The sequence below is a fragment of the Schistocerca piceifrons genome, chromosome 7 (assembly GCF_021461385.2).
Source record: "Schistocerca piceifrons isolate TAMUIC-IGC-003096 chromosome 7, iqSchPice1.1, whole genome shotgun sequence".
Classification (NCBI taxonomy): Eukaryota; Metazoa; Arthropoda; class Insecta; order Orthoptera; family Acrididae; genus Schistocerca; species Schistocerca piceifrons.
Genome location: NC_060144.1, coordinates 427,738,057 through 427,760,531, shown reverse-complemented (window position 1 = coordinate 427,760,531; position 22,475 = coordinate 427,738,057). Strand labels below are relative to the sequence as shown.

General features: G+C 41.2%; 1 non-coding gene across 1 annotated transcript; it reads left to right on the top strand.

The window, feature by feature from the left end:
* The first annotated feature begins 22,194 nt into the window (after positions 1-22,194).
* On the top strand, positions 22,195-22,269 carry Trnas-cga. The gene has a single exon. It is a non-coding gene; the product is annotated as a tRNA-Ser (tRNA).
* Positions 22,270-22,475: the final 206 nt, after the last annotated feature.

The window sequence follows — 22,475 nt, the reverse complement described above, 5'->3', positions numbered from 1 at the left end:
CACTGTTCATGGCGGATGCTTCATTGTCTCCCACTTGAGTTGGCGTAAGTTCTTCATTAAGGCATTTGCGATATGAAGAAGTGAGTTATTATGAAGCAACAGTACCGTCCGTCGCAGTTAACCCGGATGTTTCGCCTTAATTGCACGCCGTAATTTCTCCAGCGTTGTGCAGTACCGTACCCCAGTGAAGAAGACGCAACGTTCCTCGAAATGAGGTAACCATAGTTCACGTTACCACGTTTACCACACATTCGTCGGAAAGATGCGAGTTCCACGCTAACCTCTTTCCTACCGGTACCTACACTACTGGCCATTAAAATTGCTACACCAAGAAGAAATGCAGATGATAAACGGGTGTACATTGGACAAATATATTATACCAGAACTAACATGTGATTACATTTTCACGCAATTTTGGTGCATAGATCCTGAGAAATCAGTACCCAGAACAACCACCTCTGGCCGTAATAACCGCCTTGATACGCCTGGGCATTAAGTCAAACAGAGCTAGGATGGCGTGTACAGGTACAGCTGCAGATGCAGCTTCAACACGATACTACAGTTCATCAGGAGTAGTGAGTGCCGTATTGTGACTAGCCAGTTGCTCATCCACCACTGACAAGACGTTTTCAATCGGTGAGAGATCTGGAGAATGTGCTGTCCAGGGCAGCAGTCGAACATTTTCTGTATCGAGAAAAGCCCGTACAGGACCTGCAACATGCGGTCGTCCATTATCCTGCTGAAATGCAGGGTTTAGTAGGGATCGAATAAAGGGTAGAGACACGGGTCGTAACACATCTGTCTTGTGACAGCCAGAGCGAGAGCACCAGCAGCAGCGAGTACTGTTTGTATAAAGCGTTTATTTTGCATTTTGTTTACGACCTTCCACTAAGGAAGGGATTCTGTTTGTGTTTATCTGCTCTGCATAGTAACTAACAGTTCTTGATAAAACTTTACGTAGTTTTCGTGTTAGATTTCTTAGTATTTTCTTGATCGTTTAGAACAGAAAGCGCCCTAAAACCGTCTTTTGTTTGTTTCGCGGCCGTTAGCCACTAGTCACTTGAATCAGCAGTTGTCTTGTGACAGCCAGAGCGAGAGCACCAGCAGCAGCGAGTACTGTTTGTATAAAGCGTTTATTTTGCATTTTGTTTACGACCTTCCACTAAGGAAGGGATTCTATTTGTGTTTATCTGCTCTGCATAGTAACTAACAGTTCTTGATAAAACTTGACGTAGTTTTCGTGTTAGATTTCTTAGTATTTTCTTGATCGTTTAGAACAGAAAGCGCCCTAAAACCGTCTTTTGTTTGTTTCGGGGCCGTTAGCCACTAGTCACTTGAATCAGCAGTTGTCTTGTGACAGCCAGAGCGAGAGCACCAGCAGCAGCGAGTACTGTTTGTATAAAGCGTTTATTTTGCATTTTGTTTACGACCTTCCACTAAGGAAGGGATTCTGTTTGTGTTTATCTGCTCTGCATAGTAACTAACAGTTCTTGATAAAACTTGACGTAGTTTTCGTGTTAGATTTCTTAGTATTTTCTTGATCGTTTAGAACAGAAAGCGCCCTAAAACCGTCTTTTGTTTGTTTCGCGGCCGTTAGCCACTAGTCACTTGAATCAGCAGTTGTCTTGTGACAGCCAGAGCGAGAGCACCAGCAGCAGCGAGTACTGTTTGTATAAAGCGTCTTTGTACTTATTTGCTGCGCTTAGCTTTTAAATAGTTTTCTGGGAAAACCTAGCGTAGTTTTCGCGTCTCGTATTTCAGTGAGTGTTTCTTGATTATCAGAGTAGCTCATCAGAAGATTATCTTGGGAATTTGTCACCGTATAGAGTAGGGTAAACATAGTCATGTGTAGGGACTGTGGTTGTTGTGAGCGGACGCAAGGAGAATTGGCCACTCTTCGGGGGCAGGTGGAGGCTTTGTCTGTTAGGCTCATCGAGCTCGAGGCGCAGGCGTCGGCTCGTAGTGGCGTTGGGGCAACTGTGGTGAGACCTATGCCTACTTCGGTGGCCTTGGAATCGCATGGAACCCCTGATGTCGCTGCGTCTTCCGGCAGTGAGCATCTTACCGGTCAGCCATCACTCCAGGGTGAATGGCGGACAGTGGTGGGCTCGCGCGTGCCTGGCCGAAAGGCGAAGGTGGGATCTGGCCGCGTGGCAGCTGCCTTACCCCTTTCCAACAGGTACGGGGTGCTTCCTAGTGGTGATGACATCGTTTCCGAGCCACCACAGGATGCCTCGCCTGTTGGGCCAGTGGCCGATTCTCCGGCAAGGTCCCGACAGTCACAGAGGGCGGGCCTATTAGTTATAGGGAGCTCCAACGTTAGGCGGGTTATGGAGCCCCTCAGGAAAATAGCGGGTAGGTCGGGGAAGAATGCCAGTGTGCACTCGGTGTGCTTGCCGGGGGGTCTCGTCCGTAATGTGGAGGAGGCCCTTCCGGCAGCTATTGAACGCACTGGGTGTGACCGGCTGCAGATAGTAGCACATGTCGGAACGAATGACGCCTGCCGCTTGGGTTCTGAGGCCATCCTTGGTTCCTTCCGGCGGCTGGCTGATTTGGTGAAGACAACCAGCATCGCACGCGGAGTGCAAGCTGAGCTTAATATCTGCAGCATAGTGCCCAGAGTCGATCGCGGTCCTCTGGTTTGGAGCCGTGTGGAGGGTCTAAACCAGAGGCTCAGACGACTCTGCGACTATAATGGTTGCAAATTCATCGACCTCCGTTATTGGGTGGAGAACTGTAGGGCCCCCCTAGACAGGTCAGGCGTGCACTACACACCGGAAGCAGCTACTAGGGTAGCAGAGTACGTGTGGCGTGCACACGGGGGTTTTTTAGGTTAGAGGGACCCCCCCTTGGGCGAAACGATAAAATACCTGACGGCTTACCAGAGAGGACATTATCATCGTTGATAAAGAACGTCCATCCTCAGAGACCAAAAACAGGAAAAGTTAACGTAATATTGGTAAACTGCAGGAGTATCCAGGGCAAGGTTCCTGAATTAGTATCTCTTATTGAAGGAAATAGTGCGCATATAGTATTAGGAACGGAAAGTTGGTTAAAACCTGAAGTGAACAGTAACGAAATCCTAGACACAGAATGGAATATATACCGCAAGGATAGGATAAACGCCAATGGTGGAGGAGTATTTATAGCAGTAAAGAATTCAATAATATCCAGTGAAGTTATTAGCGAATGCGAATGTGAAATAATCTGGGTTAAGCTAAGTATCAAAGGTGGGTCAGATATGATAGTCGGATGCTTCTATAGACCACCTGCATCAGCAACTGTAGTAGTTGAGCGCCTCAGAGAGAACCTGCAGAACGTCGTGAAGAAGTTTCGTGATCATACTATTGTAATAGGGGGAGACTTCAATCTACCAGGTATAGAATGGGATAGTCACACAATCAGAACTGGAGCCAGGGACAGAGACTCTTGTGACATTACCCTGACTGCCTTGTCCGAGAATTACTTCGAGCAGATAGTTAGAGAACCAACTCGTGAAGCTAACGTTTTAGACCTCATAGCAACAAATAGACCGGAACTTTTCGACTCCGTGAATGTAGAAAAGGGTATCAGTGATCATAAGTCAGTGGTTGCATCAATGACTACAAGTGTAATAAGAAATGCCAAGAAAGGAAGGAAAATATATTTGCTTAACAAGAGTGATAGGGCACAAATCGCAGAATATCTGAGTGACCACCATCAAACGTTCATTTCTGAGGAAGAGGATGTGGAACAAAAATGGAAAAAATTCAGAAACATCGTCCAGTACGCCTTAGATAAGTTCGTACCGACTAAGGTCCAAAGCGAGGGGAAAGATCCACCGTGGTATAACAATCATGTACGCAAGGTACTACGGAAACAAAGAAAGCTTCATCATAGGTTTAAGAGTAGTCGAATCATAGCTGATAAGGAAAAGCTGAACGAAGCGAAAAAGAGCGTAAAGAGAGCAATGAGAGAAGCATTCAACGAATTCGAACATAAAACATTGGCAAACAATCTAAACAAGAACCCTAAAAAGTTTTGGTCATATGTAAAATCGGTAAGCGGATCTAAATCCTCTATTCAGTCACTCGTTGACCACGATGGCACCGAAACAGAGGACGACCGAAGAAAGGCAGAAATACTGAATTCAGTGTTCCGAAACTGTTTCACTGCGGAAAATCGTAACACGGTCCCTGACTTCAGCCGTCGCACGGACGCCAAAATGGAAAATATTGAAATAAACGATATCGGAATTGAAAAACAACTGCTATCACTTAGTAGCGGAAAAGCATCCGGACCAGACGAGATACCCTTAAGATTCTACAGTGATTATGCTAAAGAACTTGCCCCCTTTCTATCAGCAATTTATCGTAGATCGCTGGAAGAACGTAAAGTACCTAGCGACTGGAAGAAAGCGCAGGTCGTTCCCATTTTCAAGAAGGGTCATAAATCAGATGCGAATAATTATAGGCCTATTTCGCTTACGTCAATCTGTTGTAGAATAATGGAACATGTTTTGTGTTCTCGTATTATGACGTTCTTAGATAATACAAATCTCCTTCATCATAACCAACATGGATTCCGCAAACAGAGATCATGTGAAACTCAGCTCGCCCTATTTGCCCAAGAAATTCACAGTGCCGTAGACACTGGCGAGCAGATTGATGCCGTATTCCTGGACTTCAGGAAGGCATTTGATACGGTTCCGCACTTACGTTTAGTGAAAAAAATACGAGCTTACGGAATATCGGACCAGGTTTGTGATTGGATTCAGGATTTCCTAGAAGAAAGAACACAACATGTCATTCTTAACGGTTCAAAATCTGCAGATGTAGAGGTAATTTCGGGAGTACCGCAAGGAAGCGTGATAGGACCTTTATTGTTTACAATATACATAAATGACTTAGTTGACAACATCGGTAGCTCCGTGAGGCTATTTGCAGATGACACGGTTGTCTACAAGAAAGTAGCAACATCAGAAGACTCGTACGTACTCCAGGAAGACCTGCAGAGGATTAATGCATGGTGCGACAGCTGGCAGCTTTCCCTAAACGTAGATAAATGTAATATAATGCGCATACATAGGGGCAGAAATCCATTCCAGTACGATTATGCCATAGGTGGTAAATCATTGGAAGCGGTAACGACCGTAAAATACTTAGGAGTTACTATCCGGAGCGATCTGAAGTGGAATGATCACATAAAACAAATAGTGGGAAAAGCAGGCGCCAGGTTGAGATTCATAGGAAGAATTCTAAGAAAATGTGACTCATCGACGAAAGAAGTAGCTTACAAAACGCTTGTTCGTCCGATTCTTGAGTATTGCTCATCAGTATGGGACCCTTACCAGGTTGGATTAATAGAAGAGATAGACATGATCCAGCGAAAAGCAGCGCGATTCGTCATGGGGACATTTAGTCAGCGCGAGAGCGTTACGGAGATGCTGAACAAGCTCCAGTGGCGGACACTTCAAGAAAGGCGTTACGCAATACGGAGAGATTTATTATCGAAATTACGAGAGAGCACATTCCGGGAAGAGATGGGCAACATATTACTACCGCCCACATATATCTCGCGTAATGATCACAACGAAAAGATCCGAGAAATTAGAGCAAATACGGAGACTTACAAGCAGTCGTTCTTCCCACGCACAATTCGTGAATGGAACAGGGAAGGGGGGATCAGATAGTGGTACAATAAGTACCCTCCGCCACACACCGTAAGGTGGCTCGCGGAGTATAGATGTAGATGTAGTAGATGAAACGTAACGACCACTGTTCTAAGTGCAGTCAATGCGAACAAAAGGTGACCGAGACGTGTAACCAATGGCACCCATACCAGCACGCCGGATGATACGCCAGTATGGCGATGACGAATACACGCTTCCAATGTACGTTCACCGCGATGTCGCCAAACACGGATGTGACTATCATGATGCTGTAAACAGAACCTGGGTTCATTCGAATAAATGACGTTTTGCCATCGTGCACCCAGGTTGGTCGTTGAGTACACCATCGCGGGCGCTCCTGTCTGAAATGCAGCGTCAAGGGTAACCGCAGCCATGGTCTCCGAGCTGATAATCCATGCTGCTGCAAACGTCGTCAAACTGTTCGTGCAGATGGTTGTTGTGCTGCAAACGTCCCCATCTGTTGACTCAGGGATCGAGACGTGGCTGCACGATCCGTTACAGCCATGCGGATAAGATGCCTGTGATATCGACTGCTAGTGATACGAGGGCTTTGGGACCCAGCACGGCGTTCCATATTACCCTCCTGAACCCACCGATTCCATATTCCGCTAACAGTCTTTGGATCTCGACCAACGCGAGCAGCAATGTCGTGATACGATAAACCGCACCAGCGATAGGCTACAATCCACCTCCATCAAAGTCGCAAACGTGATGGTACGCATTTGTCCTCCTTACACGAGGCATCACAACAGCATTTCACCAGGCAACGCCGGTCAACTACTGTTTGTGTATGAGATACCGGTTGAAAAGTTTCCTCGTGCCAGCGCGTTGTAGGTGTCGTCACCGGCGCCAACCTTGTGTGAATGCTCTGAAAAGCTAATCATTGGCATATCGCAGCATCTTCTTCCTGTCGGTTAAATTTCGCGTCTGTAGCAAGTCATGTTCGTGGTATAGCAATTTTAATGACCAGTAGTGTATATACATGCATCGGAGTCGCACTGGGTTGCGTATACGCTCCAGAAAAGCCCCCTACCGAAAATATTTTTATCGCACATTACATGCTCGCTGTTTTCCTAAAATGTGAACATCGAGGTGAATCACAGACCGGTGTCTTTCGTGAATACGGAAGCAAATTGTGGGCCATATTGCTTCTGAAGGGTTTATGTATCGGCCCGATTGAAACACTGTCACTACGCCACGATCATTTTTCAACCCGAATGTGGCTTGCTCATTACGTTTTTTCAAGTAGTAGGAAATATATTTAATAGCTTCAGTGCTATTGTGCATTTCAGTGTTAAGATTTTAGATAATGTCAGTGAATAAGACACGACTCATCGATCCTCCGAAACAATTTCTTGGCTACGTGAATTTATTGTAGCTGTAGGACTGACTTACTCAGGTGAACGTCGACGATATGACGAGTATCCACCATCTCCTATTATCGTTTGCTACAAAAATGCCGTGGCATATCATTTAGAACCCAAGCCATTGTTCGTGTAGTGAGGGTGTCTGTTTGATGCCCAGCCACAACAGTGATCCATACGTGTTTTTATCATATCAAACAGGGTTCGATCTGCGTTTCAGTCTGGAAATGAAGCCCCTATCAACTAATTCGTCATCTTTGGGACGTATTTTTTCTTCCAGCCACAGGAGGATATTTGCATCAGTGACACCAGGCTTTTCCCACTCAACGCTGTGCATTAAGCACAAAATTGACCAAAATACTATTTCGTCTGAGACCAAGTTGATCGAAAACCAATTTCAGATGGAAATCTCTGGCTGTTGTATTGTGTCGATCACACGATGGTTGTGCAGCAAAAAGATCTAGAGTGATCTCGTTCCACTTTGGATTTATGGTGAATGTAATAAACAGGTCAGGGAATCCGTATTTTCGCACATACCGGAATGCGTCTTGCGTACTCCCCTGCATATAGTGTGAGCTGCCATTAAAATGGACTCGCGAAGATCACTTACGGCCTATGTTTTGAGTGCTATCATACCGTTGCATAGCCACCTGCCAGTGAAGATGAGCTTCAGAGCGTAGGAGTCTCTGGTTAGTGTTTATGTCTCTAAACCATTCGTCCTCTGGTTTATCTATTAGACAAAATGATTTCATTTTATTTCCAGTTGGTGAGCATAAATTTATTGGGATGATAGTTTTTGTGTATGTACAGCAATACTATGGTAGGGTTCACTTGATACAATCCAAAATTACACCCAGGTCACATTGGTAACAAATTGTAAGGTGTTGTAGGGCGTCGCAAGACCGATGTGTTTCATAAAATTCTTGATGGCGCTTGTCTCGAGTAAACAACACGTTTTACGCCTTCCAAATTCCAGAGTAGCCAAAACAGTTTCAACTTCATTTGTTACAGGGTCATTGTATCTGGCGTAGAGTCTAAACGTGATAGCATTTTTTTTTTTTTTTTGAGTCATCGGCCACCAGTTTTCTCAATGGTTTGATGCGGCCTGCGATGACTTTCTCTCCTGTACCAACCTCTTCATTGCAGTGTAGTCTCTGAGCACTATGGGACTTAACATCTATGGTCATCAGTCCCCAAGAACTTAGAACTACTTACACCTAACTAACCTAAGGACATCACACAACACCCAGTCATCACGAGGAGAGAAACATCGCAGTGTAGTAATTGCAACCTAAGTCCCTAATTATTTCCTGGGGTGCATTCCAATCTCTGTCTTCCTCTTATTACCCTCTACAGCTCCTTCAAGCACGGAAGATATTACCCGATGTCTGAACAGGTCCTATCATCCTGTCCCTTCTTCTTGTCAATGTGTTCCGTATATTCCTTTTCTCGCCGAATCTCAGGAGAACACTACTTACTCCTTACCTCATCAGTCCACTCAATTTTCAACATTCTTCTGAAGCAGTACGTATCAATGTCTTCGATTCTCTTCTCTTCCGGGTTCACATACAGTCCATGTCTCACTACCATACAAGGAGGTGTTCCAAACGCACAGTCTAATAGAAATTTCTTTCCAAATTAAAACCTATGTTTCTTACTAGCAGACTTCTCTTGGTCAAAAATGGTCTTTTTGTCATTGTTAGTCTGCCTTTTACGTCCTCTTTGTTCCCTGTGTATTGGGATATTCAGCTGTTAGGTAGCAGAATTCCTTAACTTCATCTGCTTCGTGGTCACCAATTCTATTGTTAAGCTTCTCGCTGTTCTCATTTCTGTTACTTCTCATTACTTCCGTCTTTCTTCGACTTATTCTCAATTCATATTCTGTACTCATTAGACAGTTCATTCCATCCAACTGATACTGCAATTTATCCTCGCTTCCACTGAAATACCAAAGACATCAGCAAATACTATCAGTGATATCGTTCACCCTGAATTTTAATCCCACTCGCGAACTTTTCATTTATTTCTCCCATTCCTTCTTCGATGTGTAGATTGAACACTCCTGCCTTACATCCTTTATAATTCGAGCACTTCGTTTGTACCAATTTTCCAATCTTAGTGTTCCCCTTCGGTTGTTGTATATATTGTGTGTTACCTGTCTTTTCCTGTAGCCTGTATCTATTTTGGTCAGAATTTCGAATATCTTGCACTATTTTACACTCTCGAACACATTTAAGAGGTCGACAATTCTAATGAAGGTGTCCATATTTCTAATGTCTTACTTCCATTATCAACCGCAAAGTCCGAACTGCCTCTATCGTACCTTTACTACTTCGTAAAGCAAACTGATTCATGTAAGAGAGTCACAATTTCCTTTTGCATTCTTCTGTACATTATTCTTGTCAGGAACAGGGATCCATGAGCTGCTAAACTGACTGTGCTGTAACTCTCGCAGTTATCGGCTCTTGCTGTCTTCTGAATTTCATGGATGATGTTTTTCGGAAAGTCTGATGGTATATCGTCTGCCTCATAATTCTACTCGCTAACGTGAGTAGTTGTTGTGTAACCACTTTCCACAATGTCTTTAGAAATTCCGATGGAATTTTATCAGTCCATTCAGCCTTATTTGATCTTAAGCACTTTCAAATTCTGATGCTGATACAGGATTCCCTACTTATTCCTTGTCGAATTCTGTTTCTTCTACTATCACGCCATCAGACAAGTCTTACACCTCGCAGAGGCCTTCAGTGTATTCTTTCCATCTATGTGCTCTCTTCTCTGCATTTAACAATGTAATTTCCATTGCACTCTTTTGTCAGTACAATTTTAGAGATGTCCATTCCTCTTCAACTCAACAGCTTATAGAGCCATTCATTATCGCAGTATCCATATTCTCAGAGAACTTCATTCTTTAGTACTTCCATATCCGACTTCCTAGCGTCTTCATTCTACCTGAATATCATCTTCATCAGTAGTAATGTGTGACTCGGGTCTACACATTTCCCTGGGTAAGCCTTACAATCCAATATCTGATCAGAAATCTCTGCATGACCATGATGTAATGTAACTGAAATCTTCCTGTATCTCCCGACCTTTTCGAAGTGTACCTCCTCCTCTTGTGATTCTTGAACACAGTATTCGCTATTATTAACTGACATTTATTGCTGAACTCTTACTTCTCTCTCATTCCCTCTACGTAGCCCATACTCTACCATAACTCTTTCTTCTATTCATTTCCCCTATTACAGCATTCCAATCCTCCATTACTATGAATTTTCATCTCTCTTTACACACTGAATTACCCATTCAATACAAGCATATCTCGATCCTTCTACGTAGCCCATACTCTACCATAACTCTTTCTTCTATTCATTTCCCCTACAACAGCATTCCAATCCTCCATAACTATTAAATTTTCATCTCCCTTTACACACTGAATTACCCATTCAATACAATAATATACTTTCTCTATTTGTTCATCATCTGCTTCTTGGTATTTGTAAATGAACTATTGTTGGTTAGCTGCTGATTCTGATGAGAACAGCGCTGTCACTGAACTGTTGACAGTAACTCTCTACCACACCTTCCTGTTCATAACGAATCCTACTCCATTTAGATCTTTTTCTGCTGCTGATGATATTACCCAATAATCGTCTGACCAAGGGGTCCTCATCCTCGTTCCACTTCACTTCATCGATCCCACTGTATCTAGACTGACCACTTGCATTTCTCTTTACAGATTTTCTGGCTTCCCTACCGCTTTGAAACTTCCGACATTCCCGGCTCTGTGTAGTAGAATGCTACCGTTTCGTTGGTTATTTGAACTTTTTCTCGTGGTCACCTTCCTTCTGCAGCCCCCCCTCCCCAGGAGCTCCGAATGGGGTAATAGTTGGGAATCTTTTGCCAATGGAGATATCATCATGACAATTTTTCTGCTACAGGCCACATGTTCTTTGGACACACATTACTAGTCATTAACGCAGTGGTTTCATTGGCTTCTGCATCCTCATGCCGTAGATCATTCTTCATTCTTCCGATTAATAGAAGCAGTTTTACCACCCCAAGGGGAACAATGTGCCGTGAACCTCTGTCCTCTCCTTTGCCCTCTTCGACAAGGCCATTGGTGGAACTAGGGTTACGGTGTCTTCTTGTGTCATAATTCGTCGGCTGCCATTGCACATGATTTTTTAACTGCATTGTTGAATTTATTCTCTGCATTTCACTTATTGTAAAATTTTTACTGTCATCAGGAATGCGTTCATAACTGTCCATAGCTAATTCTAAACGCCGATGTTGTTGATCATTACTTTCTAAAGCTCTAGCAGTATTGTGACAATATCGACCATTACTTATGTGCTCCTCACGCGCGAGATAATGAAAGGCGCTCACGACCAGCGCTCAGTGGCGCTACCTATCGGTCACTGCTTTCGATAAATCGCGAAGGAGCTGTGCGAAAACTGCGAGAGTCCGGTTGGTTTGCTCCGTGAGTGAACGGCTCTGAGGAGCGAGGTAATGGATGATGATCTCGATAAGACTTCTGTCGCTGTTCGCTTTCAGAAGGCGTTTAAGAAGAGTGAGTTAAAGCTTGATGTTCTCTAGCTGCAGGAAGTCATGCCTCATGATCTTCACTGGAAATTTTAGACCGCAGAGTCCTCAGTCTCCTTCCGGCGAACTCAAAGGGGTCAACTATTTTCTAGGCATTTTATTTGTAAGTATAACGAAATCTAAATATAATGACAAAACACGTGAATCATAAAGCAAACTGAAATATTCGTTTTTGTCCATTAGAGAATGTAAAATAAAACCATCGAAAGAAGCAAAGCAATGTCGTCAAATTTTTAATGCACAGAGCAAAGCCAGTAAACCTGGAGCTCCTAGAAACGTCAATTCAATGTCAGTTTCCATTTCTAAATTTACGATTGCAGCACTTAACTTTATCATTGACGTAAGCTTCTGAAAATACATCTTTGGTGGACTATAGGAAATGACAGGGCCCTCTATAGGTTCGTAAACTGTACTAAGGAACTATCTGCAAATTTTGTTGGTTCTTTAGTGTACTACTTCATGATGATCATGTTACTGAGGTAAAGTTCCGCACTACTAAGCTGAGAAAACCATTTTAGACTTTGAATTATAATATCTTCTTTGTCATATTCCGATATAGGCATCGTTCCAGTTACCTGTGAAGACCTCTTAAAAATAAGTTTAGTGGTTTTGGGGATTATTGTGTTCAGATAGAGAGACAGACACAAAGGTTTCAGATAATACTCTAAATTATGATTTCTTGTTTTTCGTGATCCAATTTTGATGAAATAAAGCCTGTAAATAGCCCCGAGTAACGTTCAAGTTACCGTTGAAAACACCATGAAATTTCGTCAAGTACTTTTGAAGATCAACGTATTCGAGCAGACAAAGAGATACAGATGACTTTTCAGATAAAACTTCAATTTACGTTGTAGTTTACTCTGTTATTCGATTTTGATGAAATAATTCCTAAATGTCGCTCCAAGGCACTATCAGTTACACATGAAAATCCCATGAAAATTCATCTAATGGTTTTGGAGATTAGGAAGTTGAAATAAACCAACAGACGGACATGACAGTTTTACGGTATTATTGCTGGTATAGATATAGATCAGCGGTATCTCGTAAGAAATCTTACTCGTGTGGTGCAACATTACGAAAATCAACAAATTCTCTTTTACTATGTTGGCATGGTAACCACGACTTAATATGGTTGCAATATTAGCATATACCTAATGCTCTAAGACCAAGTGACTTGCTTATAAGCTGATGATTTCCGCTATGTTTTTATTAATACGTTAATATGTACTAGCTCTCTAGATTTTCCACTCCTCCTGTACACGACACATCACTATTCCCGAATAACCGACATGGAAAGCATAAAAGTGCATTGTGAACATCACAGCTAGACTTCCAACTGTTTTCATACACTTTCCTAGTTAATTTACTATTATACCTGCATTTTTTCACCACCTCCTTTAGGCTTTTGACATACAGGGGTAGTAATTCGTAATAACTGAATACATCGCTTTCATATTCATAGACGGAACTACACAATTATATTCGTATTTTGTAATTAGTAGTTGCAATGAATAAAATAAAATGAAAAAAATATGTACATATTGTAGCAGCGAGAATCGATGTCGAGCAGATAAATTGGCAATCGGTGTGCTTGACCACTGCACTTCAGCAGTAATATGTGCACTACTGCTACAGAATCCGTCACATTCGCAAATCTTTAAAGAGAATGTTACCTTTCCCTATGGCTAATTCAAGGGGAAAATTCTAGGAACTTGAGGGACATCCGTCAGATTCCAGTCACATACTTTGAGCCAAATCCATGAGCCCCATTCCACGACGCCTCCTGTTAGATATAAATTTGGAGTAGGTCTACCTGACTCTTTCACTCTCATTTTCTCCTCCAGAGATCTATTGGTGAAGGGTCTCCTCGGCAGATCATTTACAGAATTCGTTGTGAATTTTCTGTGCTGCTTGAAAAATATTTTACACAAACTGTGAAGGAAATATACTGACCTGGCATTGTGAGTAATGAAGCGTCTTATTGCCAGCAGGAATGGACGCCACATCTGAACACGCACAGTTGGAAACAGATGATTATGTCCCTTCACTGAGTTCATATAGTTACTGCGGAGTGAGCATTACAAAACATGTTTTCGTGTGGGTTATTTGTGTACCAGCACACCTTCGATGAGAAATGGTGTAGTTTTAGTGCGATATCTGTCTCACATTCAAAGAGAATTGGCAAAATGTAGTGCGATATTTACAATGTGCTGTAACACATTAGCACATGATCACCAGCCGCCACTGCTATAGACAAAGATCGATAAATCTTCACGAAACGTTTTCGCTATTGTGTGGCCAGCAACTGATGTTTTGTTGTCCGTATGTAAACTTGAAGTCATTATTGCTGGCCACAGCTACAGTACACATGGCGATGCTATTGTTCATGATCCTGTGGTTGTCGGTTTCACACGTAAGGAGGGACAATAAAGATTGCTGTAAAACAATCATTTGGATACAATTAAATTTACCTAACATTTTTAGTGTACTGTCCAATAACTGTGCATGTGAAAATGGGGAATTTGTTACAAAACAAAAGAAAATGAATTTCGACTAAGGAGAAACTTGACACAACTGAAAATGCACAATTAAGTCCCAGCGAACATAAAGTGAACATCGCAAAGCATCTCAGTATCCAGTATACTACCTTATTGCCGAACTAGCCAATGAATTGAAAATAATGTCTAGTGCTTTCAAAGCTGGACCAAACACTGAGAAATGCACTTGTGTGCAGGATGGAAAGATTGTTGACTTCGAAAAATGTAGTGTTCAGGTAATGTGCCTATTTTAATCATAATACTGAAAGAAAAGGCCTCGGAATTTGCAAACAAGTTAAATGTTGCTTAATTTTTTGAGTAGTCAGTCTTCTGACTGCTCTGACGCATTCCACCATAAATTCCTCTTCTGTACCAAACGTATCTCGTCACAGTAACATGCCCTTAATTTCTTACTGTGTATGTTCCGACCTCTGTCTTCCTTTAGAGTTTTTACCCTCCAAAGCTCCCTCTAGTATCATGGAAGTTATTCCTGGATGTCTTAATAGGTGTTTCATCATATCTTGACTGAGTTTTCCATACATTCCTTTCCTCGTCGTTTCAGACGAGAACCTCCGCTTTCCTTATCAGTTCACCTAATTTTCAACATTCGTCTGCAGCACCACATCTCAAAACCTTCGATTCTCTTGTGTTTTGGTTTTCCCATAGTCCATGTCTCACAACCATATACCCATCTGGGTGGTTATACGACTTCATTGTAAGATGTAATATTACTGGCTGAAGAATTCGTGGAAAGCCTAACAACATCTATATTATCACCGTAGAATGTTGGAAAGAGGATGATCTCCCAAGTCTAATTGCAAAATACCATCTGAAAGACGAAACGGGACTTTATTTAACTCAGTGCCGAAGAAAATGTTTGCATTCAATGGTGAACCCTGCTTTGGGGAAAAGAGAAGCAAGAAGAAGGAGTGACGCTACCATATACCACAAGCGCAGCTGGCTCTGACAAAATTTTTCAAAATGATTGGGAAGTCAGCGATGCCTCGAAGTTATAACGGAGTAAAATCTTATCCTACCGACTGTAAGTCTAACAAGAAGGCATGGAAGACTGCAAACCTTTTCAAGAGTCACATCGAAAACCTTAATGCGCACATGTGTCTTGAGAGGAGCAAAATAATTTTGCTTCTGGATGGTATTTAGTTTCTTTCACCCTCTGGTAGTACAGTTCAATGACACAGAACTATCATTTCTTCCAGCAAACTGCGCGAGTTGTCATCAAACTCTGGACTTAGGCAACATTGCTGCCACAAAGGCAAAGTAGAGGAAGGAGCTGGTTTAAAAAACTCATAACACAACTCAGAAGTGGGAAGTAGGTTCTTAAATTGGACATGCTGCAGGTACACCAAAGAATTGCACTGCATTATAAGATACGATTTGTGAATACACTACAAATGGATAGTATTCCCTGTCATTTCACTCTGAACGTCACTAAAATTTTTAGACTAGATCAATCAATTAAATTATATACAGTATGGATAAATATATATACGAGTATATCTCTAACTTATTTTTACATATTGTCTCAGCAGTGCAATAAATGACGGTTTGGTATTAGTTGAAGCCACACACAATATGGACGAATTTCCTTAAAAGTCAGCATCGCAAAAGAAGAAATTCAAGATGATCGTGAAAATATTGATTACCTTGATGTAGATCTCTATGTACCCTAAGGCAAAGACCATGCTTACATCTCAGATGGAATTGATGGTCATGATTTCGTTGACTGTGATACTGCCATATGTTGTGCATGACAATTTAATAAAACAATTAAAAAAGTTGGGTCACTATCAGCTGAAAAAGTAATTCCGAGGAGTCTGAAGAACTGGGTGGTGAATGTGTGGACCCTAGATGCCTGTCAAAAGAACTCAGTGGAAGTAATAAAATGTTACATAAGTTCAAAACACACCAAAGATTACAAGATGTGCATAGTAGTAGTATATGAGCACTCGATCTGGGAATGCATTGTTTCTTCCCAAACATGAACCACAACAGATTAATCCTTTAGGACTCTGAATTACTGAAAATAACGATTGCAAGGTGTATGTATCATCCATTTACATACCTTTAAAGTTAATGCAAATATATTAAGAAGTTGCATTTTAATGTTAATCTCAATTCTACGTTTGTTTTTCCATTCCTCTCAAAAACATATGAATGGCTTCTACTGTACACAGACTTACTTGCAACGTATCAGCAAAGATAAATGAAGAGTTATTGAATGAAAATTATTGACAGATCGAAAGTGGCCATTCAGTAGACAAATTTAATCACCTTCTACTTATGAAATTGAGCGTATTTATGATGAGCTTTCCATTAAATGTAAAGAGGACGTTACAAACTGATCTGGAAACACCATAGTAAAATTCTGATTATCTGACAATTCAAAATCGCCGTTAAAGCTGTGATATGATCATCAAATAACGTTATAGAAAAGTAACCCATGAGTGCCTAATCTTAAATTTAGAGGTAATGAACTGGTTAATACAATGAGAAAATGAATGACCATTAGTTAAAACATCAACTAATAAATTGCAAGTTAATTCATGGCTTGATATATTGCTACCACGTTTAAACTAGTATGTATACGATGAAAATAGAACATACATAGAAAAATCGCTTATTACCCCAATGTAAAATAATGATACAAATCAAAAAGGCATGAACTTCCTAATAGTTGAATCTGAACACATGAGGAGGTAGAATGCACTAGCATGACACATTTCAAAGTTTTGAGTGGAAGTAACATGAACCAAAACTGAAGTAATAATGATCTGGATATTATCAAATGAATTTTTGTAAAAATCCGTTAAACACTAGCTGCAATGAAAATTATTTTTGAAACCTATTATACAAGACAAATAAGGTACTAGCCATATCATAACTAAAATCGCGAAATTACAGTGGTGTTTCATGTAAAACAGTAATAATATATGCAAGTGAAGTCCATCGTCCATGGATAACGAACAACATAGAATTTTAACTACATCCATTTGGTAAAATTAGTTGTACAACACACAGAGACAAACAATGGATATAAAACAAGGTACATCTAATAACAGCAATGAAAGTATATTGTTGAAATTAAGATGGACTTTATTCACTTTCTTACGTTATTATGCATTTAATCCATAAATAATACAAAAAATTTATACAAAAGGACATGGAATTTATGCATTTTTTACAATAAGAATATAATTTTTTTAATTTAACTGATACACTGACAGAAAGAATTGCTTATCAGAAGGAGTTATGCGTTACAAACGAAAGGTGGTAGACATGTCTCGACATCTTAATGATGATATCTATTCAGGTTTCACGCTAGTCGCATCAGAGTGGTGCTAAATGCGCCCCTATGAGGATGCAAACAGGGTCTCCTTTAAATATGCGGTGTAATTGTCTTGAGTATTAGTTACCTTGGAGACTGATAGTAGTGAGTTGATTCTTGTCAATAATGCCCTTGAGGTGACCTAGATTTTGAACGAGGTCGTGTAATATGGCTACGATAACCTGATTGTTCTTTCTGCAATACTGTTGAAGGACTAGGCCAGAATATACCCACTGTGCATGATTTCTGGCGCAGTGGTCACTAGAACGTACAGTCGAAGAAGACGGCCATGTGGCACTACCGAGACAAAAAGACCATCGTTTCCAGCATATGGCTCTGGCGTATCGTACGTCATTTACAGGACCAATTTGAGCAGCAGTTGTCACCACAGTGACACAACAGACTGTTACGGATCGATTAATTCAAGGAGAGCTCCGAGCCAAATGCCGTGTATCGTGCATCCCACTGATCCAAAACCACCGCCATTTACGACTTCAGTTGTGTCAAGCGAGAGCTCATTGGAGAGCAAGACGAAGGTCTGCTGTGTTTTTTGATGAAAGCGTGTTATGCCTCGGTTGCACTGATGGCCATATGTCGGTTAGAAAGAGACTGGTTGAGGGCCTGCAACCAACGTGTTTGTCTACTAAACACTGTAGACCTATAGCCGGAGATTGGTGTGGGGTGCGAGTTAATATGACAGCAAGAGCACTCTCATGGTTATCCCACACACCCTGACTTCCAGTCTGGTGATTCGGCCTGTTGTGCTGTCATTCATGAACAGAATTCCAGGGGATATTTCCTAACTGGATGATGCTCTCCTACATACCGCTGTTATAACCCAACATGCTCTGCAGATACATATTTCCCTGGCCTCTCGGTCACTAGATCTGTCTCCAATGGAGCATATATGGAACGTGATCGGGCGACAACCCCAGTTTCATCCACAGTTAGTGTTAACCACCCCTGCAGTGACCGACTGTATTCATCAGGCATGGCACTCTATCCCACAAACCGACGTCCAGCACCGGTACAACACAATTCATACACACTTGCATGCTTGCATACAATGTTCTGGCGGTTATTCATGAATGTAACAACATTTCACATTTGCAATGGCTTACTTCGCACTTAAATTAGCCTCTGATCTTGCTATACTGATCACTTAAATATGTTTCGCAGGGAAGTGTATTCCCGAAATTTCATTACTCTACGTTAATTTTTTTCATGTTACGACTTTATCTGTCGGTGTATATGTATCAGTCGAACAATCAGCTGAACTATGAAAACATGACTGAGCTTATTCATCACTGCTTTTGAATTAGGGCACAATAGCAATTTAACATATGGAGAAGGCCCTAATTTGCAACATTTCTCACGTAATTTTACTTGTTTTGTTATTAGGAATTACTCTTTCCTAAAAACACTATAAATTTCTTTGTTTTGAACCTAGAAGAGGTAGAAAAGACACTAAAGACTTACTGTGTTGCCATTTTCAACAGTCGTTTGTTGTCCATGCCACAGATACCATAACAGCCTGTATGAGACTCCCCAGGCCACGTAAGTTTGATGGAGAATGCAGGTGGCCCCGTGGAGATCACTTTCGTTTTGTACATTTGTGCCCATATGCAGTTAGCCCTCTTCCTGACCGGTGATTGCTCCCAGCGCTTATGGTAGATGAGTGGCATTCTGCCCTAACGTGTTTTTCGGTTAGTGTACCTCCAACTCTCTTTTCATAATAGGATCAGATGACCAATTAGCCCATGCTGTGTATGTCTCTATGTCAGCCTCAGTCATCGCTTCAATTTTTCTTGAGGGTCATGAAATATAAAAGAACACATAATTTTAAATCTAATGTAAAGTTTCCACACACATAAGTTTGATGCCATATTAAACACAAACTGTAGTTCGTTTCTTCAGAATGAAATAAATGAACAATGTCATCTTTATCACAAGTACACAAGTATCCTCGTTCTTGTAAGACACTATGTCACAAGTACTTTTGTAATGCACTATGGCATACCAAATGTTTTCACTATTAAATATATGCAGTCCAATTTTGGGCTCATCTGATAACAATTTTTGTAAAACGGAATATGAGATGCAAATTGTTTTGGTAATCTATGCTTATGTAATTCAGGTCGTGAAGCCTCATATTTTCAGCATGACATAAATACTGTATATTCTTGATACGCAAGTCTGTATAGTCCTCTCCTTTTTTTATGTTAAATTGTCACAACCAATTCCTTAAATGACGTATTGGTTTAAGTTCATTGGTTTATGCAACTATACTGTATTATTTTGTTTTTACTTTATGCAGTCTCCATTCCTTTCCCTTCTACATTACCACACGATTTATGTTTGTCTTAGTATGTTTCACTTCACGATAATCTACCTGTGCGTGTTTAGCTCAGACTGAAATCAATCTTTCATTCCTATTTTAATGTAATAAGTACCTAACACAGATTCTATTGTTTATATTAAGGGACCAGAACGAATATGAATTCCTAGACATAAAGTCAAACACAAAATGTAACATTGTTTACGGCAACTGATACGTCGAAAACACTTCTTCTTTTGAAAGAAGACTCAAGGAACGTACATAAATTTTCATCGTGTCCTTCATGATTTACATCAAAGTACCATATTTAAAGCAGAAAAGCAATAAAGCGATTTGAATCAGTTTCCCAGACTAAATAATTTCAAAAATACATAGATGAAATCCCTTCATTACACGAGAAAATGGGCTAAAATCTGTTACGCGTGTCGAAAGGGGTATCTCCATGTTCCCTCAGCTTCTAAACATGTGAAATTTTTACGCTGAAATTTTCTCCAATGTGGGCGCTTTTTGGAGCAGAGTTTCGAAGAGAGATATTTCACGAGTAAAAAATTAAATAATTATTTTGATTAAGCATTTTTATGAGTAATTTATTGTTTGTGTGGTGCACATTAAGTGAATGCCAACTTTCTAATGTCAGTTTGCGGCCGGTTTTGCACTGTGGTGCAAAACCGGGTACACTAGCTGGGGCAGTGCTGCACCAACCTGTTTTTGTGAGTGCTTTGAAGAGAAAAGGAGAACCACAAAACAAAACGCCGCAGAACGATGTATTAGAAGCAGAGTATTTCAGAATGATGTCAGTGAAGCTAATGTTCTCCGAGACCGCGTTTATCAATCTCTATAACCGAAAAATTCGAGAACCTCAAGATAAATTGGTAGTTGTTCTTGGGACTTTCGAAGTGACATTGCGCGATTTGGTTGCAGTTGCTGGAACGTCTTGTATGTCATCATTATTTTCTGTTCCACCAAAGAGACACACAAAAATTAATAAAACTTAAAAAGTGTTTATTGTCCTGAAATTCACGCTGAATGGGTGGCAATAAGTTCATGACAAGAGCTTTACATACCCGGGAAACGAATTTAACAACACACTGAACCTTAAACATATTTGAGGATGACATGGAAGACAGAGTGTATGGATAGATTTGCCATTTGTAGATAGAGAACGTGACAGATAATTGAAGTATTCTTATGACGAAACAGGTCATGCATGGCGAAGAGCAAGAGTGATTGGAGGAGGAAGTAGAAACAGAAATATGGATACAGGAAAATATATTTTTTTATATAAAATAGAATACTGCCTATGTCTGGAACAACATATTGAACACTTACACTCAGCAGCCTTGGCCGCTTTAATAATCACAATTTATTCCCACTCATGCTTGTAGAAATTACTTACAAGATCTCGTAAACGAGAAAGGTAGCAATTACTGGGAACGAAGTGTAATTAATAGCAAGCTATTACCCAGACAAAGATGAGGTGAAACCAGAATGAGATTTTCACTCTGCAGCGGAGTGTGCGCTGATATGAAACTTCCTGGCAGATTAAAACTGTGTGCCCGACCGAGACTCGAACTCGGGACCTTTGCATTTCGCGGGCAAGTGCTCTACCAACTGAGCTACCGAAGCACGACTCACGCCCGGTACTCACAGCTTTACTTCTGCCAGTACCTCGTCTCCTACCTTCCAAACTTTACAGAAAGCTCTCCTGCGAACCTGCAGAACTAGCACTCCTGAAAGAAAGGATATTGCGGGGACATGGCTTAGCCACAGCCTGGGGGATGTTTCCAGAATGAGATTTTCACTCTGCAGCGGAGTGTGCGCTGATATGAAACTTCCTGGCAGATTAAAACTGTGTGCCCGACCGAGACTCGAACTCGGGACCTTTGCCTTTCGCGGGCAAGTGCTCTACCAACTGAGCTACCGAAGCACGACTCACGCCCAGTACTCACAGCTTTACTTCTGCCAGTACCTCGTCTCCTACCTTCCAAACTTTACAGAAGCTCTCCTGGGGTACACCAATAGAAAATGTGCGATAGGCTATAATATCTCTGTCATAATAAAATTCCAATCCTTCTAGTGCTTTATCACTACCTCGCACTAAAGCAACTGTTAACCAGGAATTACCAGGAACAAGTTCAGTAGTCGTACATGAAAAATTAAGCTTGCATCCAACAAATGTTATTGGACCACTCAGTAGTTCCTCTTGAGCAACAACATTTGGAACAAAACTAAAAGTATCAACTGTTTTGTACACTGGAGAGCTTCTGTAAAGTTTGGAAGGTAGGAGACGAGGTACTGGCAGAAGTAAAGCTGTGAGCACTGGGCGTGAGTCGTGCTTCGGTAGCTCAGTTGGTAGAGCACTTGCCCGCGAAAGGCAAAGGTCCCGAGTTCGAGTCTCGGCCGGGCACACAGTTTTAATCTGCCAGGAAGTTTCATGAGGTGAAACGTTTGTAGAATAATTTCTCATATATCAGATTCTGATACTGATAAATGATTAATTAACAATGTAAACTTTAAAGATCCTAAATAAGTCCATCCAAAATCATCTGCAATCAATGACAAAACATGGTGATTTTTAACTATAATAGGTGAAGTTTGTGGAAATGAAAATTTC